The following is a 15,490-nucleotide window of genomic DNA, read 5'->3' on the forward strand; positions in this document are numbered from 1 at the left end:
TAAAAGCAGATTCCAAAAGTGTTTTTTGTCTTTGCTATTGTTTCTGTCTTTCTGAAGGGATCTCCCCTTTTAATCCCATTATTTCAACACCTGTTGGACAATGCATGAGTGATAATGAGCTCATTGATTAAATGCAATTAATGAATAGATTGCCACCTCTTGTTGTGTGTCGTCTGTGTTTCTGTGTTTCCGGCATTTCACATTGGAACACCTCATTCACCTTCCTTGTCTTCTCTCCGCCCTCCCTTTTAGGTAAGTTAAAGAGCTGCACCTGAGCCAGCCACTTGATTGATTGATTGATTGATTGATTGATTGATTGATTGATTGATGCAGCACAACAGTCAAATAGTGGAGTGGAGTAGGGGAACAGCAAACAGCCAATAAAGCAGCCCGCCCGCTCGCCTGCCCGCCACAATGGACCTACCTGTGTACACTAGATGGATGTGATGGAATGTACTGTCGTCCCTACATTTCAAGAAGAAGTAAGAATTGCAGTTGCAACAAAGCCTTGCTTGCCTACAAAGAGAGCAGCAATTTGGATTTGTTACTATGTTACCTAGAAGAATAACAAACTGTGCAAGGATGGAGGTTGTAGGAGCAAGGAGAAGTTGTCTGTAAAGTTGGTGGATGCCTATTTTCCATTTTGCAGTCCCTTGTCTCCCTCTTGTGGCCTCCTGGAGGCAACTAGCTGTGCAAAAAAAAGACAGCCTGGCGGCCGGCTGTTGCAGTGTTGCCCTCTCAGGCAACACTGAGTGACTGACTGAGCCTCACCGTCTTATATAAAGTTCAGACGGAACTTTGCACGTGTCATAGTGGAGCCCTCAGGATTCCAGAGCCAGCTTTCTGACATCATAATGGGGCCTCAGAGATAAAAGCCTGGGCCCAGGCAGTGTTGGTCAGTGCTGCTCAGCAGGCAGCACTGGACTGGACTGGATTACAGCTGATACAAGGTGTGAAGGAACAAGGGGTGGCTGTGGGCATGCACTTGCTGCCGCTGCCAGTGTTTATCTGCATGGCAGCAGGGCATTTGGGCGTTGCCAGGAAGGCGTTTTTATGTAGATTCCTCCTCTTTCAGCACTGCATTGTGGTGCAAGCAAAAGAAGCAAATCCTGTCTGGCTTCCTCTCCGGCCTTTATTCACCTCCCGTGTAGCTGTGAGTGTGTGAGCCTGCAGGGCCCCATGGAATTGCCTAGAAGTAGGCTGAATCGCTGCAAGGGCTGAACAGCAGTATCGGGCAGGCTCGGGCAACGCGCGGCCCGTTCGGGTTATCGCTTCTCGGCCTTTTGGCTAAGATCAAGTGTAGTATCTGTTCTTATCAGTTTAATATCTGATACGTCCCCTATCTGGGGACCATATATTAAATGGATTTTTAGAACAGGGAGATGGAAATAGAGCTTGCTCTGTCCACTCCACGCATTGACCTGGTATTGCAGTATTTCCAGGACCGGTGCACCCTTTCCTTATGTGTTGACTAAAAGCAGATTCCAAAAGTGTTTTTTGTCTTTGCTATTGTTTCTGTCTTTCTGAAGGGATCTCCCCTTTTAATCCCATTATTTCAACACCTGTTGGACAATGCATGAGTGATAATGAGCTCATTGATTAAATGCAATTAATGAATAGATTGCCACCTCTTGTTGTGTGTCGTCTGTGTTTCTGTGTTTCCGGCATTTCACATTGGAACACCTCATTCACCTTCCTTGTCTTCTCTCCGCCCTCCCTTTTAGGTAAGTTAAAGAGCTGCACCTGAGCCAGCCACTGATTGATTGATTGATTGATTGATTGATTGATTGATTGATTGATTGATTGATTGATTGATTGATTGATTGATGCAGCACAACAGTCAAATAGTGGAGTGGAGTAGGGGAACAGCAAACAGCCAATAAAGCAGCCCGCCCGCTCGCCTGCCCGCCACAATGGACCTACCTGTGTACACTAGATGGATGTGATGGAATGTACTGTCGTCCCTACATTTCAAGAAGAAGTAAGAATTGCAGTTGCAACAAAGCCTTGCTTGCCTACAAAGAGAGCAGCAATTTGGATTTGTTACTATGTTACCTAGAAGAATAACAAACTGTGCAAGGATGGAGGTTGTAGGAGCAAGGAGAAGTTGTCTGTAAAGTTGGTGGATGCCTATTTTCCATTTTGCAGTCCCTTGTCTCCCTCTTGTGGCCTCCTGGAGGCAACTAGCTGTGCAAAAAAAAGACAGCCTGGCGGCCGGCTGTTGCAGTGTTGCCCTCTCAGGCAACACTGAGTGACTGACTGAGCCTCACCGTCTTATATAAAGTTCAGACGGAACTTTGCACGTGTCATAGTGGAGCCCTCAGGATTCCAGAGCCAGCTTTCTGACATCATAATGGGGCCTCAGAGATAAAAGCCTGGGCCCAGGCAGTGTTGGTCAGTGCTGCTCAGCAGGCAGCACTGGACTGGACTGGATTACAGCTGATACAAGGTGTGAAGGAACAAGGGGTGGCTGTGGGCATGCACTTGCTGCCGCTGCCAGTGTTTATCTGCATGGCAGCAGGGCATTTGGGCGTTGCCAGGAAGGCGTTTTTATGTAGATTCCTCCTCTTTCAGCACTGCATTGTGGTGCAAGCAAAAGAAGCAAATCCTGTCTGGCTTCCTCTCCGGCCTTTATTCACCTCCCGTGTAGCTGTGAGTGTGTGAGCCTGCAGGGCCCCATGGAATTGCCTAGAAGTAGGCTGAATCGCTGCAAGGGCTGAACAGCAGTATCGGGCAGGCTCGGGCAACGCGCGGCCCGTTCGGGTTATCGCTTCTCGGCCTTTTGGCTAAGATCAAGTGTAGTATCTGTTCTTATCAGTTTAATATCTGATACGTCCCCTATCTGGGGACCATATATTAAATGGATTTTTAGAACAGGGAGATGGAAATAGAGCTTGCTCTGTCCACTCCACGCATTGACCTGGTATTGCAGTATTTCCAGGACCGGTGCACCCTTTCCTTATGTGTTGACTAAAAGCAGATTCCAAAAGTGTTTTTTGTCTTTGCTATTGTTTCTGTCTTTCTGAAGGGATCTCCCCTTTTAATCCCATTATTTCAACACCTGTTGGACAATGCATGAGTGATAATGAGCTCATTGATTAAATGCAATTAATGAATAGATTGCCACCTCTTGTTGTGTGTCGTCTGTGTTTCTGTGTTTCCGGCATTTCACATTGGAACACCTCATTCACCTTCCTTGTCTTCTCTCCGCCCTCCCTTTTAGGTAAGTTAAAGAGCTGCACCTGAGCCAGCCACTGATTGATTGATTGATTGATTGATTGATTGATTGATTGATTGATTGATTGATGCAGCACAACAGTCAAATAGTGGAGTGGAGTAGGGGAACAGCAAACAGCCAATAAAGCAGCCCGCCCGCTCGCCTGCCCGCCACAATGGACCTACCTGTGTACACTAGATGGATGTGATGGAATGTACTGTCGTCCCTACATTTCAAGAAGAAGTAAGAATTGCAGTTGCAACAAAGCCTTGCTTGCCTACAAAGAGAGCAGCAATTTGGATTTGTTACTATGTTACCTAGAAGAATAACAAACTGTGCAAGGATGGAGGTTGTAGGAGCAAGGAGAAGTTGTCTGTAAAGTTGGTGGATGCCTATTTTCCATTTTGCAGTCCCTTGTCTCCCTCTTGTGGCCTCCTGGAGGCAACTAGCTGTGCAAAAAAAAGACAGCCTGGCGGCCGGCTGTTGCAGTGTTGCCCTCTCAGGCAACACTGAGTGACTGACTGAGCCTCACCGTCTTATATAAAGTTCAGACGGAACTTTGCACGTGTCATAGTGGAGCCCTCAGGATTCCAGAGCCAGCTTTCTGACATCATAATGGGGCCTCAGAGATAAAAGCCTGGGCCCAGGCAGTGTTGGTCAGTGCTGCTCAGCAGGCAGCACTGGACTGGACTGGATTACAGCTGATACAAGGTGTGAAGGAACAAGGGGTGGCTGTGGGCATGCACTTGCTGCCGCTGCCAGTGTTTATCTGCATGGCAGCAGGGCATTTGGGCGTTGCCAGGAAGGCGTTTTTATGTAGATTCCTCCTCTTTCAGCACTGCATTGTGGTGCAAGCAAAAGAAGCAAATCCTGTCTGGCTTCCTCTCCGGCCTTTATTCACCTCCCGTGTAGCTGTGAGTGTGTGAGCCTGCAGGGCCCCATGGAATTGCCTAGAAGTAGGCTGAATCGCTGCAAGGGCTGAACAGCAGTATCGGGCAGGCTCGGGCAACGCGCGGCCCGTTCGGGTTATCGCTTCTCGGCCTTTTGGCTAAGATCAAGTGTAGTATCTGTTCTTATCAGTTTAATATCTGATACGTCCCCTATCTGGGGACCATATATTAAATGGATTTTTAGAACAGGGAGATGGAAATAGAGCTTGCTCTGTCCACTCCACGCATTGACCTGGTATTGCAGTATTTCCAGGACCGGTGCACCCTTTCCTTATGTGTTGACTAAAAGCAGATTCCAAAAGTGTTTTTTGTCTTTGCTATTGTTTCTGTCTTTCTGAAGGGATCTCCCCTTTTAATCCCATTATTTCAACACCTGTTGGACAATGCATGAGTGATAATGAGCTCATTGATTAAATGCAATTAATGAATAGATTGCCACCTCTTGTTGTGTGTCGTCTGTGTTTCTGTGTTTCCGGCATTTCACATTGGAACACCTCATTCACCTTCCTTGTCTTCTCTCCGCCCTCCCTTTTAGGTAAGTTAAAGAGCTGCACCTGAGCCAGCCACTGATTGATTGATTGATTGATTGATTGATTGATTGATTGATTGATTGATTGATTGATTGATGCAGCACAACAGTCAAATAGTGGAGTGGAGTAGGGGAACAGCAAACAGCCAATAAAGCAGCCCGCCCGCTCGCCTGCCCGCCACAATGGACCTACCTGTGTACACTAGATGGATGTGATGGAATGTACTGTCGTCCCTACATTTCAAGAAGAAGTAAGAATTGCAGTTGCAACAAAGCCTTGCTTGCCTACAAAGAGAGCAGCAATTTGGATTTGTTACTATGTTACCTAGAAGAATAACAAACTGTGCAAGGATGGAGGTTGTAGGAGCAAGGAGAAGTTGTCTGTAAAGTTGGTGGATGCCTATTTTCCATTTTGCAGTCCCTTGTCTCCCTCTTGTGGCCTCCTGGAGGCAACTAGCTGTGCAAAAAAAAGACAGCCTGGCGGCCGGCTGTTGCAGTGTTGCCCTCTCAGGCAACACTGAGTGACTGACTGAGCCTCACCGTCTTATATAAAGTTCAGACGGAACTTTGCACGTGTCATAGTGGAGCCCTCAGGATTCCAGAGCCAGCTTTCTGACATCATAATGGGGCCTCAGAGATAAAAGCCTGGGCCCAGGCAGTGTTGGTCAGTGCTGCTCAGCAGGCAGCACTGGACTGGACTGGATTACAGCTGATACAAGGTGTGAAGGAACAAGGGGTGGCTGTGGGCATGCACTTGCTGCCGCTGCCAGTGTTTATCTGCATGGCAGCAGGGCATTTGGGCGTTGCCAGGAAGGCGTTTTTATGTAGATTCCTCCTCTTTCAGCACTGCATTGTGGTGCAAGCAAAAGAAGCAAATCCTGTCTGGCTTCCTCTCCGGCCTTTATTCACCTCCCGTGTAGCTGTGAGTGTGTGAGCCTGCAGGGCCCCATGGAATTGCCTAGAAGTAGGCTGAATCGCTGCAAGGGCTGAACAGCAGTATCGGGCAGGCTCGGGCAACGCGCGGCCCGTTCGGGTTATCGCTTCTCGGCCTTTTGGCTAAGATCAAGTGTAGTATCTGTTCTTATCAGTTTAATATCTGATACGTCCCCTATCTGGGGACCATATATTAAATGGATTTTTAGAACAGGGAGATGGAAATAGAGCTTGCTCTGTCCACTCCACGCATTGACCTGGTATTGCAGTATTTCCAGGACCGGTGCACCCTTTCCTTATGTGTTGACTAAAAGCAGATTCCAAAAGTGTTTTTTGTCTTTGCTATTGTTTCTGTCTTTCTGAAGGGATCTCCCCTTTTAATCCCATTATTTCAACACCTGTTGGACAATGCATGAGTGATAATGAGCTCATTGATTAAATGCAATTAATGAATAGATTGCCACCTCTTGTTGTGTGTCGTCTGTGTTTCTGTGTTTCCGGCATTTCACATTGGAACACCTCATTCACCTTCCTTGTCTTCTCTCCGCCCTCCCTTTTAGGTAAGTTAAAGAGCTGCACCTGAGCCAGCCACTGATTGATTGATTGATTGATTGATTGATTGATTGATTGATTGATTGATTGATTGATGCAGCACAACAGTCAAATAGTGGAGTGGAGTAGGGGAACAGCAAACAGCCAATAAAGCAGCCCGCCCGCTCGCCTGCCCGCCACAATGGACCTACCTGTGTACACTAGATGGATGTGATGGAATGTACTGTCGTCCCTACATTTCAAGAAGAAGTAAGAATTGCAGTTGCAACAAAGCCTTGCTTGCCTACAAAGAGAGCAGCAATTTGGATTTGTTACTATGTTACCTAGAAGAATAACAAACTGTGCAAGGATGGAGGTTGTAGGAGCAAGGAGAAGTTGTCTGTAAAGTTGGTGGATGCCTATTTTCCATTTTGCAGTCCCTTGTCTCCCTCTTGTGGCCTCCTGGAGGCAACTAGCTGTGCAAAAAAAAGACAGCCTGGCGGCCGGCTGTTGCAGTGTTGCCCTCTCAGGCAACACTGAGTGACTGACTGAGCCTCACCGTCTTATATAAAGTTCAGACGGAACTTTGCACGTGTCATAGTGGAGCCCTCAGGATTCCAGAGCCAGCTTTCTGACATCATAATGGGGCCTCAGAGATAAAAGCCTGGGCCCAGGCAGTGTTGGTCAGTGCTGCTCAGCAGGCAGCACTGGACTGGACTGGATTACAGCTGATACAAGGTGTGAAGGAACAAGGGGTGGCTGTGGGCATGCACTTGCTGCCGCTGCCAGTGTTTATCTGCATGGCAGCAGGGCATTTGGGCGTTGCCAGGAAGGCGTTTTTATGTAGATTCCTCCTCTTTCAGCACTGCATTGTGGTGCAAGCAAAAGAAGCAAATCCTGTCTGGCTTCCTCTCCGGCCTTTATTCACCTCCCGTGTAGCTGTGAGTGTGTGAGCCTGCAGGGCCCCATGGAATTGCCTAGAAGTAGGCTGAATCGCTGCAAGGGCTGAACAGCAGTATCGGGCAGGCTCGGGCAACGCGCGGCCCGTTCGGGTTATCGCTTCTCGGCCTTTTGGCTAAGATCAAGTGTAGTATCTGTTCTTATCAGTTTAATATCTGATACGTCCCCTATCTGGGGACCATATATTAAATGGATTTTTAGAACAGGGAGATGGAAATAGAGCTTGCTCTGTCCACTCCACGCATTGACCTGGTATTGCAGTATTTCCAGGACCGGTGCACCCTTTCCTTATGTGTTGACTAAAAGCAGATTCCAAAAGTGTTTTTTGTCTTTGCTATTGTTTCTGTCTTTCTGAAGGGATCTCGCCTTTTAATCCCATTATTTCAACACCTGTTGGACAATGCATGAGTGATAATGAGCTCATTGATTAAATGCAATTAATGAATAGATTGCCACCTCTTGTTGTGTGTCGTCTGTGTTTCTGTGTTTCCGGCATTTCACATTGGAACACCTCATTCACCTTCCTTGTCTTCTCTCCGCCCTCCCTTTTAGGTAAGTTAAAGAGCTGCACCTGAGCCAGCCACTGATTGATTGATTGATTGATTGATTGATTGATTGATTGATTGATGCAGCACAACAGTCAAATAGTGGAGTGGAGTAGGGGAACAGCAAACAGCCAATAAAGCAGCCCGCCCGCTCGCCTGCCCGCCACAATGGACCTACCTGTGTACACTAGATGGATGTGATGGAATGTACTGTCGTCCCTACATTTCAAGAAGAAGTAAGAATTGCAGTTGCAACAAAGCCTTGCTTGCCTACAAAGAGAGCAGCAATTTGGATTTGTTACTATGTTACCTAGAAGAATAACAAACTGTGCAAGGATGGAGGTTGTAGGAGCAAGGAGAAGTTGTCTGTAAAGTTGGTGGATGCCTATTTTCCATTTTGCAGTCCCTTGTCTCCCTCTTGTGGCCTCCTGGAGGCAACTAGCTGTGCAAAAAAAAGACAGCCTGGCGGCCGGCTGTTGCAGTGTTGCCCTCTCAGGCAACACTGAGTGACTGACTGAGCCTCACCGTCTTATATAAAGTTCAGACGGAACTTTGCACGTGTCATAGTGGAGCCCTCAGGATTCCAGAGCCAGCTTTCTGACATCATAATGGGGCCTCAGAGATAAAAGCCTGGGCCCAGGCAGTGTTGGTCAGTGCTGCTCAGCAGGCAGCACTGGACTGGACTGGATTACAGCTGATACAAGGTGTGAAGGAACAAGGGGTGGCTGTGGGCATGCACTTGCTGCCGCTGCCAGTGTTTATCTGCATGGCAGCAGGGCATTTGGGCGTTGCCAGGAAGGCGTTTTTATGTAGATTCCTCCTCTTTCAGCACTGCATTGTGGTGCAAGCAAAAGAAGCAAATCCTGTCTGGCTTCCTCTCCGGCCTTTATTCACCTCCCGTGTAGCTGTGAGTGTGTGAGCCTGCAGGGCCCCATGGAATTGCCTAGAAGTAGGCTGAATCGCTGCAAGGGCTGAACAGCAGTATCGGGCAGGCTCGGGCAACGCGCGGCCCGTTCGGGTTATCGCTTCTCGGCCTTTTGGCTAAGATCAAGTGTAGTATCTGTTCTTATCAGTTTAATATCTGATACGTCCCCTATCTGGGGACCATATATTAAATGGATTTTTAGAACAGGGAGATGGAAATAGAGCTTGCTCTGTCCACTCCACGCATTGACCTGGTATTGCAGTATTTCCAGGACCGGTGCACCCTTTCCTTATGTGTTGACTAAAAGCAGATTCCAAAAGTGTTTTTTGTCTTTGCTATTGTTTCTGTCTTTCTGAAGGGATCTCCCCTTTTAATCCCATTATTTCAACACCTGTTGGACAATGCATGAGTGATAATGAGCTCATTGATTAAATGCAATTAATGAATAGATTGCCACCTCTTGTTGTGTGTCGTCTGTGTTTCTGTGTTTCCGGCATTTCACATTGGAACACCTCATTCACCTTCCTTGTCTTCTCTCCGCCCTCCCTTTTAGGTAAGTTAAAGAGCTGCACCTGAGCCAGCCACTGATTGATTGATTGATTGATTGATTGATTGATTGATTGATTGATTGATGCAGCACAACAGTCAAATAGTGGAGTGGAGTAGGGGAACAGCAAACAGCCAATAAAGCAGCCCGCCCGCTCGCCTGCCCGCCACAATGGACCTACCTGTGTACACTAGATGGATGTGATGGAATGTACTGTCGTCCCTACATTTCAAGAAGAAGTAAGAATTGCAGTTGCAACAAAGCCTTGCTTGCCTACAAAGAGAGCAGCAATTTGGATTTGTTACTATGTTACCTAGAAGAATAACAAACTGTGCAAGGATGGAGGTTGTAGGAGCAAGGAGAAGTTGTCTGTAAAGTTGGTGGATGCCTATTTTCCATTTTGCAGTCCCTTGTCTCCCTCTTGTGGCCTCCTGGAGGCAACTAGCTGTGCAAAAAAAAGACAGCCTGGCGGCCGGCTGTTGCAGTGTTGCCCTCTCAGGCAACACTGAGTGACTGACTGAGCCTCACCGTCTTATATAAAGTTCAGACGGAACTTTGCACGTGTCATAGTGGAGCCCTCAGGATTCCAGAGCCAGCTTTCTGACATCATAATGGGGCCTCAGAGATAAAAGCCTGGGCCCAGGCAGTGTTGGTCAGTGCTGCTCAGCAGGCAGCACTGGACTGGACTGGATTACAGCTGATACAAGGTGTGAAGGAACAAGGGGTGGCTGTGGGCATGCACTTGCTGCCGCTGCCAGTGTTTATCTGCATGGCAGCAGGGCATTTGGGCGTTGCCAGGAAGGCGTTTTTATGTAGATTCCTCCTCTTTCAGCACTGCATTGTGGTGCAAGCAAAAGAAGCAAATCCTGTCTGGCTTCCTCTCCGGCCTTTATTCACCTCCCGTGTAGCTGTGAGTGTGTGAGCCTGCAGGGCCCCATGGAATTGCCTAGAAGTAGGCTGAATCGCTGCAAGGGCTGAACAGCAGTATCGGGCAGGCTCGGGCAACGCGCGGCCCGTTCGGGTTATCGCTTCTCGGCCTTTTGGCTAAGATCAAGTGTAGTATCTGTTCTTATCAGTTTAATATCTGATACGTCCCCTATCTGGGGACCATATATTAAATGGATTTTTAGAACAGGGAGATGGAAATAGAGCTTGCTCTGTCCACTCCACGCATTGACCTGGTATTGCAGTATTTCCAGGACCGGTGCACCCTTTCCTTATGTGTTGACTAAAAGCAGATTCCAAAAGTGTTTTTTGTCTTTGCTATTGTTTCTGTCTTTCTGAAGGGATCTCCCCTTTTAATCCCATTATTTCAACACCTGTTGGACAATGCATGAGTGATAATGAGCTCATTGATTAAATGCAATTAATGAATAGATTGCCACCTCTTGTTGTGTGTCGTCTGTGTTTCTGTGTTTCCGGCATTTCACATTGGAACACCTCATTCACCTTCCTTGTCTTCTCTCCGCCCTCCCTTTTAGGTAAGTTAAAGAGCTGCACCTGAGCCAGCCACTGATTGATTGATTGATTGATTGATTGATTGATTGATTGATTGATTGATTGATTGATTGATTGATGCAGCACAACAGTCAAATAGTGGAGTGGAGTAGGGGAACAGCAAACAGCCAATAAAGCAGCCCGCCCGCTCGCCTGCCCGCCACAATGGACCTACCTGTGTACACTAGATGGATGTGATGGAATGTACTGTCGTCCCTACATTTCAAGAAGAAGTAAGAATTGCAGTTGCAACAAAGCCTTGCTTGCCTACAAAGAGAGCAGCAATTTGGATTTGTTACTATGTTACCTAGAAGAATAACAAACTGTGCAAGGATGGAGGTTGTAGGAGCAAGGAGAAGTTGTCTGTAAAGTTGGTGGATGCCTATTTTCCATTTTGCAGTCCCTTGTCTCCCTCTTGTGGCCTCCTGGAGGCAACTAGCTGTGCAAAAAAAAGACAGCCTGGCGGCCGGCTGTTGCAGTGTTGCCCTCTCAGGCAACACTGAGTGACTGACTGAGCCTCACCGTCTTATATAAAGTTCAGACGGAACTTTGCACGTGTCATAGTGGAGCCCTCAGGATTCCAGAGCCAGCTTTCTGACATCATAATGGGGCCTCAGAGATAAAAGCCTGGGCCCAGGCAGTGTTGGTCAGTGCTGCTCAGCAGGCAGCACTGGACTGGACTGGATTACAGCTGATACAAGGTGTGAAGGAACAAGGGGTGGCTGTGGGCATGCACTTGCTGCCGCTGCCAGTGTTTATCTGCATGGCAGCAGGGCATTTGGGCGTTGCCAGGAAGGCGTTTTTATGTAGATTCCTCCTCTTTCAGCACTGCATTGTGGTGCAAGCAAAAGAAGCAAATCCTGTCTGGCTTCCTCTCCGGCCTTTATTCACCTCCCGTGTAGCTGTGAGTGTGTGAGCCTGCAGGGCCCCATGGAATTGCCTAGAAGTAGGCTGAATCGCTGCAAGGGCTGAACAGCAGTATCGGGCAGGCTCGGGCAACGCGCGGCCCGTTCGGGTTATCGCTTCTCGGCCTTTTGGCTAAGATCAAGTGTAGTATCTGTTCTTATCAGTTTAATATCTGATACGTCCCCTATCTGGGGACCATATATTAAATGGATTTTTAGAACAGGGAGATGGAAATAGAGCTTGCTCTGTCCACTCCACGCATTGACCTGGTATTGCAGTATTTCCAGGGCCGGTGCACCCTTTCCTTATGTGTTGACTAAAAGCAGATTCCAAAAGTGTTTTTTGTCTTTGCTATTGTTTCTGTCTTTCTGAAGGGATCTCCCCTTTTAATCCCATTATTTCAACACCTGTTGGACAATGCATGAGTGATAATGAGCTCATTGATTAAATGCAATTAATGAATAGATTGCCACCTCTTGTTGTGTGTCGTCTGTGTTTCTGTGTTTCCGGCATTTCACATTGGAACACCTCATTCACCTTCCTTGTCTTCTCTCCGCCCTCCCTTTTAGGTAAGTTAAAGAGCTGCACCTGAGCCAGCCACTGATTGATTGATTGATTGATTGATTGATTGATTGATTGATTGATTGATTGATTGATTGATGCAGCACAACAGTCAAATAGTGGAGTGGAGTAGGGGAACAGCAAACAGCCAATAAAGCAGCCCGCCCGCTCGCCTGCCCGCCACAATGGACCTACCTGTGTATACTAGATGGATGTGATGGAATGTACTGTCGTCCCTACATTTCAAGAAGAAGTAAGAATTGCAGTTGCAACAAAGCCTTGCTTGCCTACAAAGAGAGCAGCAATTTGGATTTGTTACTATGTTACCTAGAAGAATAACAAACTGTGCAAGGATGGAGGTTGTAGGAGCAAGGAGAAGTTGTCTGTAAAGTTGGTGGATGCCTATTTTCCATTTTGCAGTCCCTTGTCTCCCTCTTGTGGCCTCCTGGAGGCAACTAGCTGTGCAAAAAAAAGACAGCCTGGCGGCCGGCTGTTGCAGTGTTGCCCTCTCAGGCAACACTGAGTGACTGACTGAGCCTCACCGTCTTATATAAAGTTCAGACGGAACTTTGCACGTGTCATAGTGGAGCCCTCAGGATTCCAGAGCCAGCTTTCTGACATCATAATGGGGCCTCAGAGATAAAAGCCTGGGCCCAGGCAGTGTTGGTCAGTGCTGCTCAGCAGGCAGCACTGGACTGGACTGGATTACAGCTGATACAAGGTGTGAAGGAACAAGGGGTGGCTGTGGGCATGCACTTGCTGCCGCTGCCAGTGTTTATCTGCATGGCAGCAGGGCATTTGGGCGTTGCCAGGAAGGCGTTTTTATGTAGATTCCTCCTCTTTCAGCACTGCATTGTGGTGCAAGCAAAAGAAGCAAATCCTGTCTGGCTTCCTCTCCGGCCTTTATTCACCTCCCGTGTAGCTGTGAGTGTGTGAGCCTGCAGGGCCCCATGGAATTGCCTAGAAGTAGGCTGAATCGCTGCAAGGGCTGAACAGCAGTATCGGGCAGGCTCGGGCAACGCGCGGCCCGTTCGGGTTATCGCTTCTCGGCCTTTTGGCTAAGATCAAGTGTAGTATCTGTTCTTATCAGTTTAATATCTGATACGTCCCCTATCTGGGGACCATATATTAAATGGATTTTTAGAACAGGGAGATGGAAATAGAGCTTGCTCTGTCCACTCCACGCATTGACCTGGTATTGCAGTATTTCCAGGACCGGTGCACCCTTTCCTTATGTGTTGACTAAAAGCAGATTCCAAAAGTGTTTTTTGTCTTTGCTATTGTTTCTGTCTTTCTGAAGGGATCTCCCCTTTTAATCCCATTATTTCAACACCTGTTGGACAATGCATGAGTGATAATGAGCTCATTGATTAAATGCAATTAATGAATAGATTGCCACCTCTTGTTGTGTGTCGTCTGTGTTTCTGTGTTTCCGGCATTTCACATTGGAACACCTCATTCACCTTCCTTGTCTTCTCTCCGCCCTCCCTTTTAGGTAAGTTAAAGAGCTGCACCTGAGCCAGCCACTGATTGATTGATTGATTGATTGATTGATTGATTGATTGATTGATTGATTGATTGATTGATGCAGCACAACAGTCAAATAGTGGAGTGGAGTAGGGGAACAGCAAACAGCCAATAAAGCAGCCCGCCCGCTCGCCTGCCCGCCACAATGGACCTACCTGTGTACACTAGATGGATGTGATGGAATGTACTGTCGTCCCTACATTTCAAGAAGAAGTAAGAATTGCAGTTGCAACAAAGCCTTGCTTGCCTACAAAGAGAGCAGCAATTTGGATTTGTTACTATGTTACCTAGAAGAATAACAAACTGTGCAAGGATGGAGGTTGTAGGAGCAAGGAGAAGTTGTCTGTAAAGTTGGTGGATGCCTATTTTCCATTTTGCAGTCCCTTGTCTCCCTCTTGTGGCCTCCTGGAGGCAACTAGCTGTGCAAAAAAAAGACAGCCTGGCGGCCGGCTGTTGCAGTGTTGCCCTCTCAGGCAACACTGAGTGACTGACTGAGCCTCACCGTCTTATATAAAGTTCAGACGGAACTTTGCACGTGTCATAGTGGAGCCCTCAGGATTCCAGAGCCAGCTTTCTGACATCATAATGGGGCCTCAGAGATAAAAGCCTGGGCCCAGGCAGTGTTGGTCAGTGCTGCTCAGCAGGCAGCACTGGACTGGACTGGATTACAGCTGATACAAGGTGTGAAGGAACAAGGGGTGGCTGTGGGCATGCACTTGCTGCCGCTGCCAGTGTTTATCTGCATGGCAGCAGGGCATTTGGGCGTTGCCAGGAAGGCGTTTTTATGTAGATTCCTCCTCTTTCAGCACTGCATTGTGGTGCAAGCAAAAGAAGCAAATCCTGTCTGGCTTCCTCTCCGGCCTTTATTCACCTCCCGTGTAGCTGTGAGTGTGTGAGCCTGCAGGGCCCCATGGAATTGCCTAGAAGTAGGCTGAATCGCTGCAAGGGCTGAACAGCAGTATCGGGCAGGCTCGGGCAACGCGCGGCCCGTTCGGGTTATCGCTTCTCGGCCTTTTGGCTAAGATCAAGTGTAGTATCTGTTCTTATCAGTTTAATATCTGATACGTCCCCTATCTGGGGACCATATATTAAATGGATTTTTAGAACAGGGAGATGGAAATAGAGCTTGCTCTGTCCACTCCACGCATTGACCTGGTATTGCAGTATTTCCAGGACCGGTGCACCCTTTCCTTATGTGTTGACTAAAAGCAGATTCCAAAAGTGTTTTTTGTCTTTGCTATTGTTTCTGTCTTTCTGAAGGGATCTCCCCTTTTAATCCCATTATTTCAACACCTGTTGGACAATGCATGAGTGATAATGAGCTCATTGATTAAATGCAATTAATGAATAGATTGCCACCTCTTGTTGTGTGTCGTCTGTGTTTCTGTGTTTCCGGCATTTCACATTGGAACACCTCATTCACCTTCCTTGTCTTCTCTCCGCCCTCCCTTTTAGGTAAGTTAAAGAGCTGCACCTGAGCCAGCCACTGATTGATTGATTGATTGATTGATTGATTGATTGATTGATTGATTGATTGATTGATTGATGCAGCACAACAGTCAAATAGTGGAGTGGAGTAGGGGAACAGCAAACAGCCAATAAAGCAGCCCGCCCGCTCGCCTGCCCGCCACAATGGACCTACCTGTGTACACTAGATGGATGTGATGGAATGTACTGTCGTCCCTACATTTCAAGAAGAAGTAAGAATTGCAGTTGCAACAAAGCCTTGCTTGCCTACAAAGAGAGCAGCAATTTGGATTTGTTACTATGTTACCTAGAAGAATAACAAACTGTGCAAGGATGGAGGTTGTAGGAGCAAGGAGAAGTTGTCTGTAAAGTTGGTGGATGCCTATTTTCCATTT

The 15,490-nt window shown here is 47.5% G+C and overlaps 10 non-coding genes across 10 annotated transcripts; all 10 read left to right on the forward strand.

Annotated features, from left to right (window-relative positions):
* The first annotated feature begins 1,267 nt into the window (after positions 1-1,267).
* LOC142707574 (U2 spliceosomal RNA) lies at positions 1,268-1,458 on the forward strand. Its single transcript, XR_012868514.1, has one exon. It is a non-coding gene; the product is annotated as a U2 spliceosomal RNA (small nuclear RNA).
* A 1,308-nt stretch (positions 1,459-2,766) lies between these two features.
* On the forward strand, positions 2,767-2,957 carry LOC142707586 (U2 spliceosomal RNA). Its single transcript, XR_012868525.1, has one exon. It is a non-coding gene; the product is annotated as a U2 spliceosomal RNA (small nuclear RNA).
* A 1,288-nt stretch (positions 2,958-4,245) lies between these two features.
* Positions 4,246-4,436, forward strand: LOC142707595 (U2 spliceosomal RNA). The gene has a single exon (XR_012868532.1). It is a non-coding gene; the product is annotated as a U2 spliceosomal RNA (small nuclear RNA).
* Positions 4,437-5,732: 1,296 nt separating this feature from the next.
* On the forward strand, positions 5,733-5,923 carry LOC142707596 (U2 spliceosomal RNA). Its single transcript, XR_012868533.1, has one exon. It is a non-coding gene; the product is annotated as a U2 spliceosomal RNA (small nuclear RNA).
* A 1,292-nt stretch (positions 5,924-7,215) lies between these two features.
* Positions 7,216-7,406, forward strand: LOC142707597 (U2 spliceosomal RNA). The gene has a single exon (XR_012868534.1). It is a non-coding gene; the product is annotated as a U2 spliceosomal RNA (small nuclear RNA).
* A 1,280-nt stretch (positions 7,407-8,686) lies between these two features.
* On the forward strand, positions 8,687-8,877 carry LOC142707575 (U2 spliceosomal RNA). The gene has a single exon (XR_012868515.1). It is a non-coding gene; the product is annotated as a U2 spliceosomal RNA (small nuclear RNA).
* Positions 8,878-10,161: 1,284 nt separating this feature from the next.
* Positions 10,162-10,352, forward strand: LOC142707576 (U2 spliceosomal RNA). The gene has a single exon (XR_012868516.1). It is a non-coding gene; the product is annotated as a U2 spliceosomal RNA (small nuclear RNA).
* A 1,300-nt stretch (positions 10,353-11,652) lies between these two features.
* On the forward strand, positions 11,653-11,843 carry LOC142707592 (U2 spliceosomal RNA). Its single transcript, XR_012868530.1, has one exon. It is a non-coding gene; the product is annotated as a U2 spliceosomal RNA (small nuclear RNA).
* Positions 11,844-13,139: 1,296 nt separating this feature from the next.
* On the forward strand, positions 13,140-13,330 carry LOC142707577 (U2 spliceosomal RNA). Its single transcript, XR_012868517.1, has one exon. It is a non-coding gene; the product is annotated as a U2 spliceosomal RNA (small nuclear RNA).
* A 1,296-nt stretch (positions 13,331-14,626) lies between these two features.
* Positions 14,627-14,817, forward strand: LOC142707578 (U2 spliceosomal RNA). Its single transcript, XR_012868518.1, has one exon. It is a non-coding gene; the product is annotated as a U2 spliceosomal RNA (small nuclear RNA).
* The last annotated feature ends 673 nt before the right edge of the window (positions 14,818-15,490 follow it).

The sequence above is a fragment of the Rhinoderma darwinii genome, unplaced genomic scaffold (genome assembly GCF_050947455.1).
Source record: "Rhinoderma darwinii isolate aRhiDar2 unplaced genomic scaffold, aRhiDar2.hap1 Scaffold_377, whole genome shotgun sequence".
Lineage (NCBI taxonomy): Eukaryota > Metazoa > Chordata > Amphibia > Anura > Rhinodermatidae > Rhinoderma > Rhinoderma darwinii.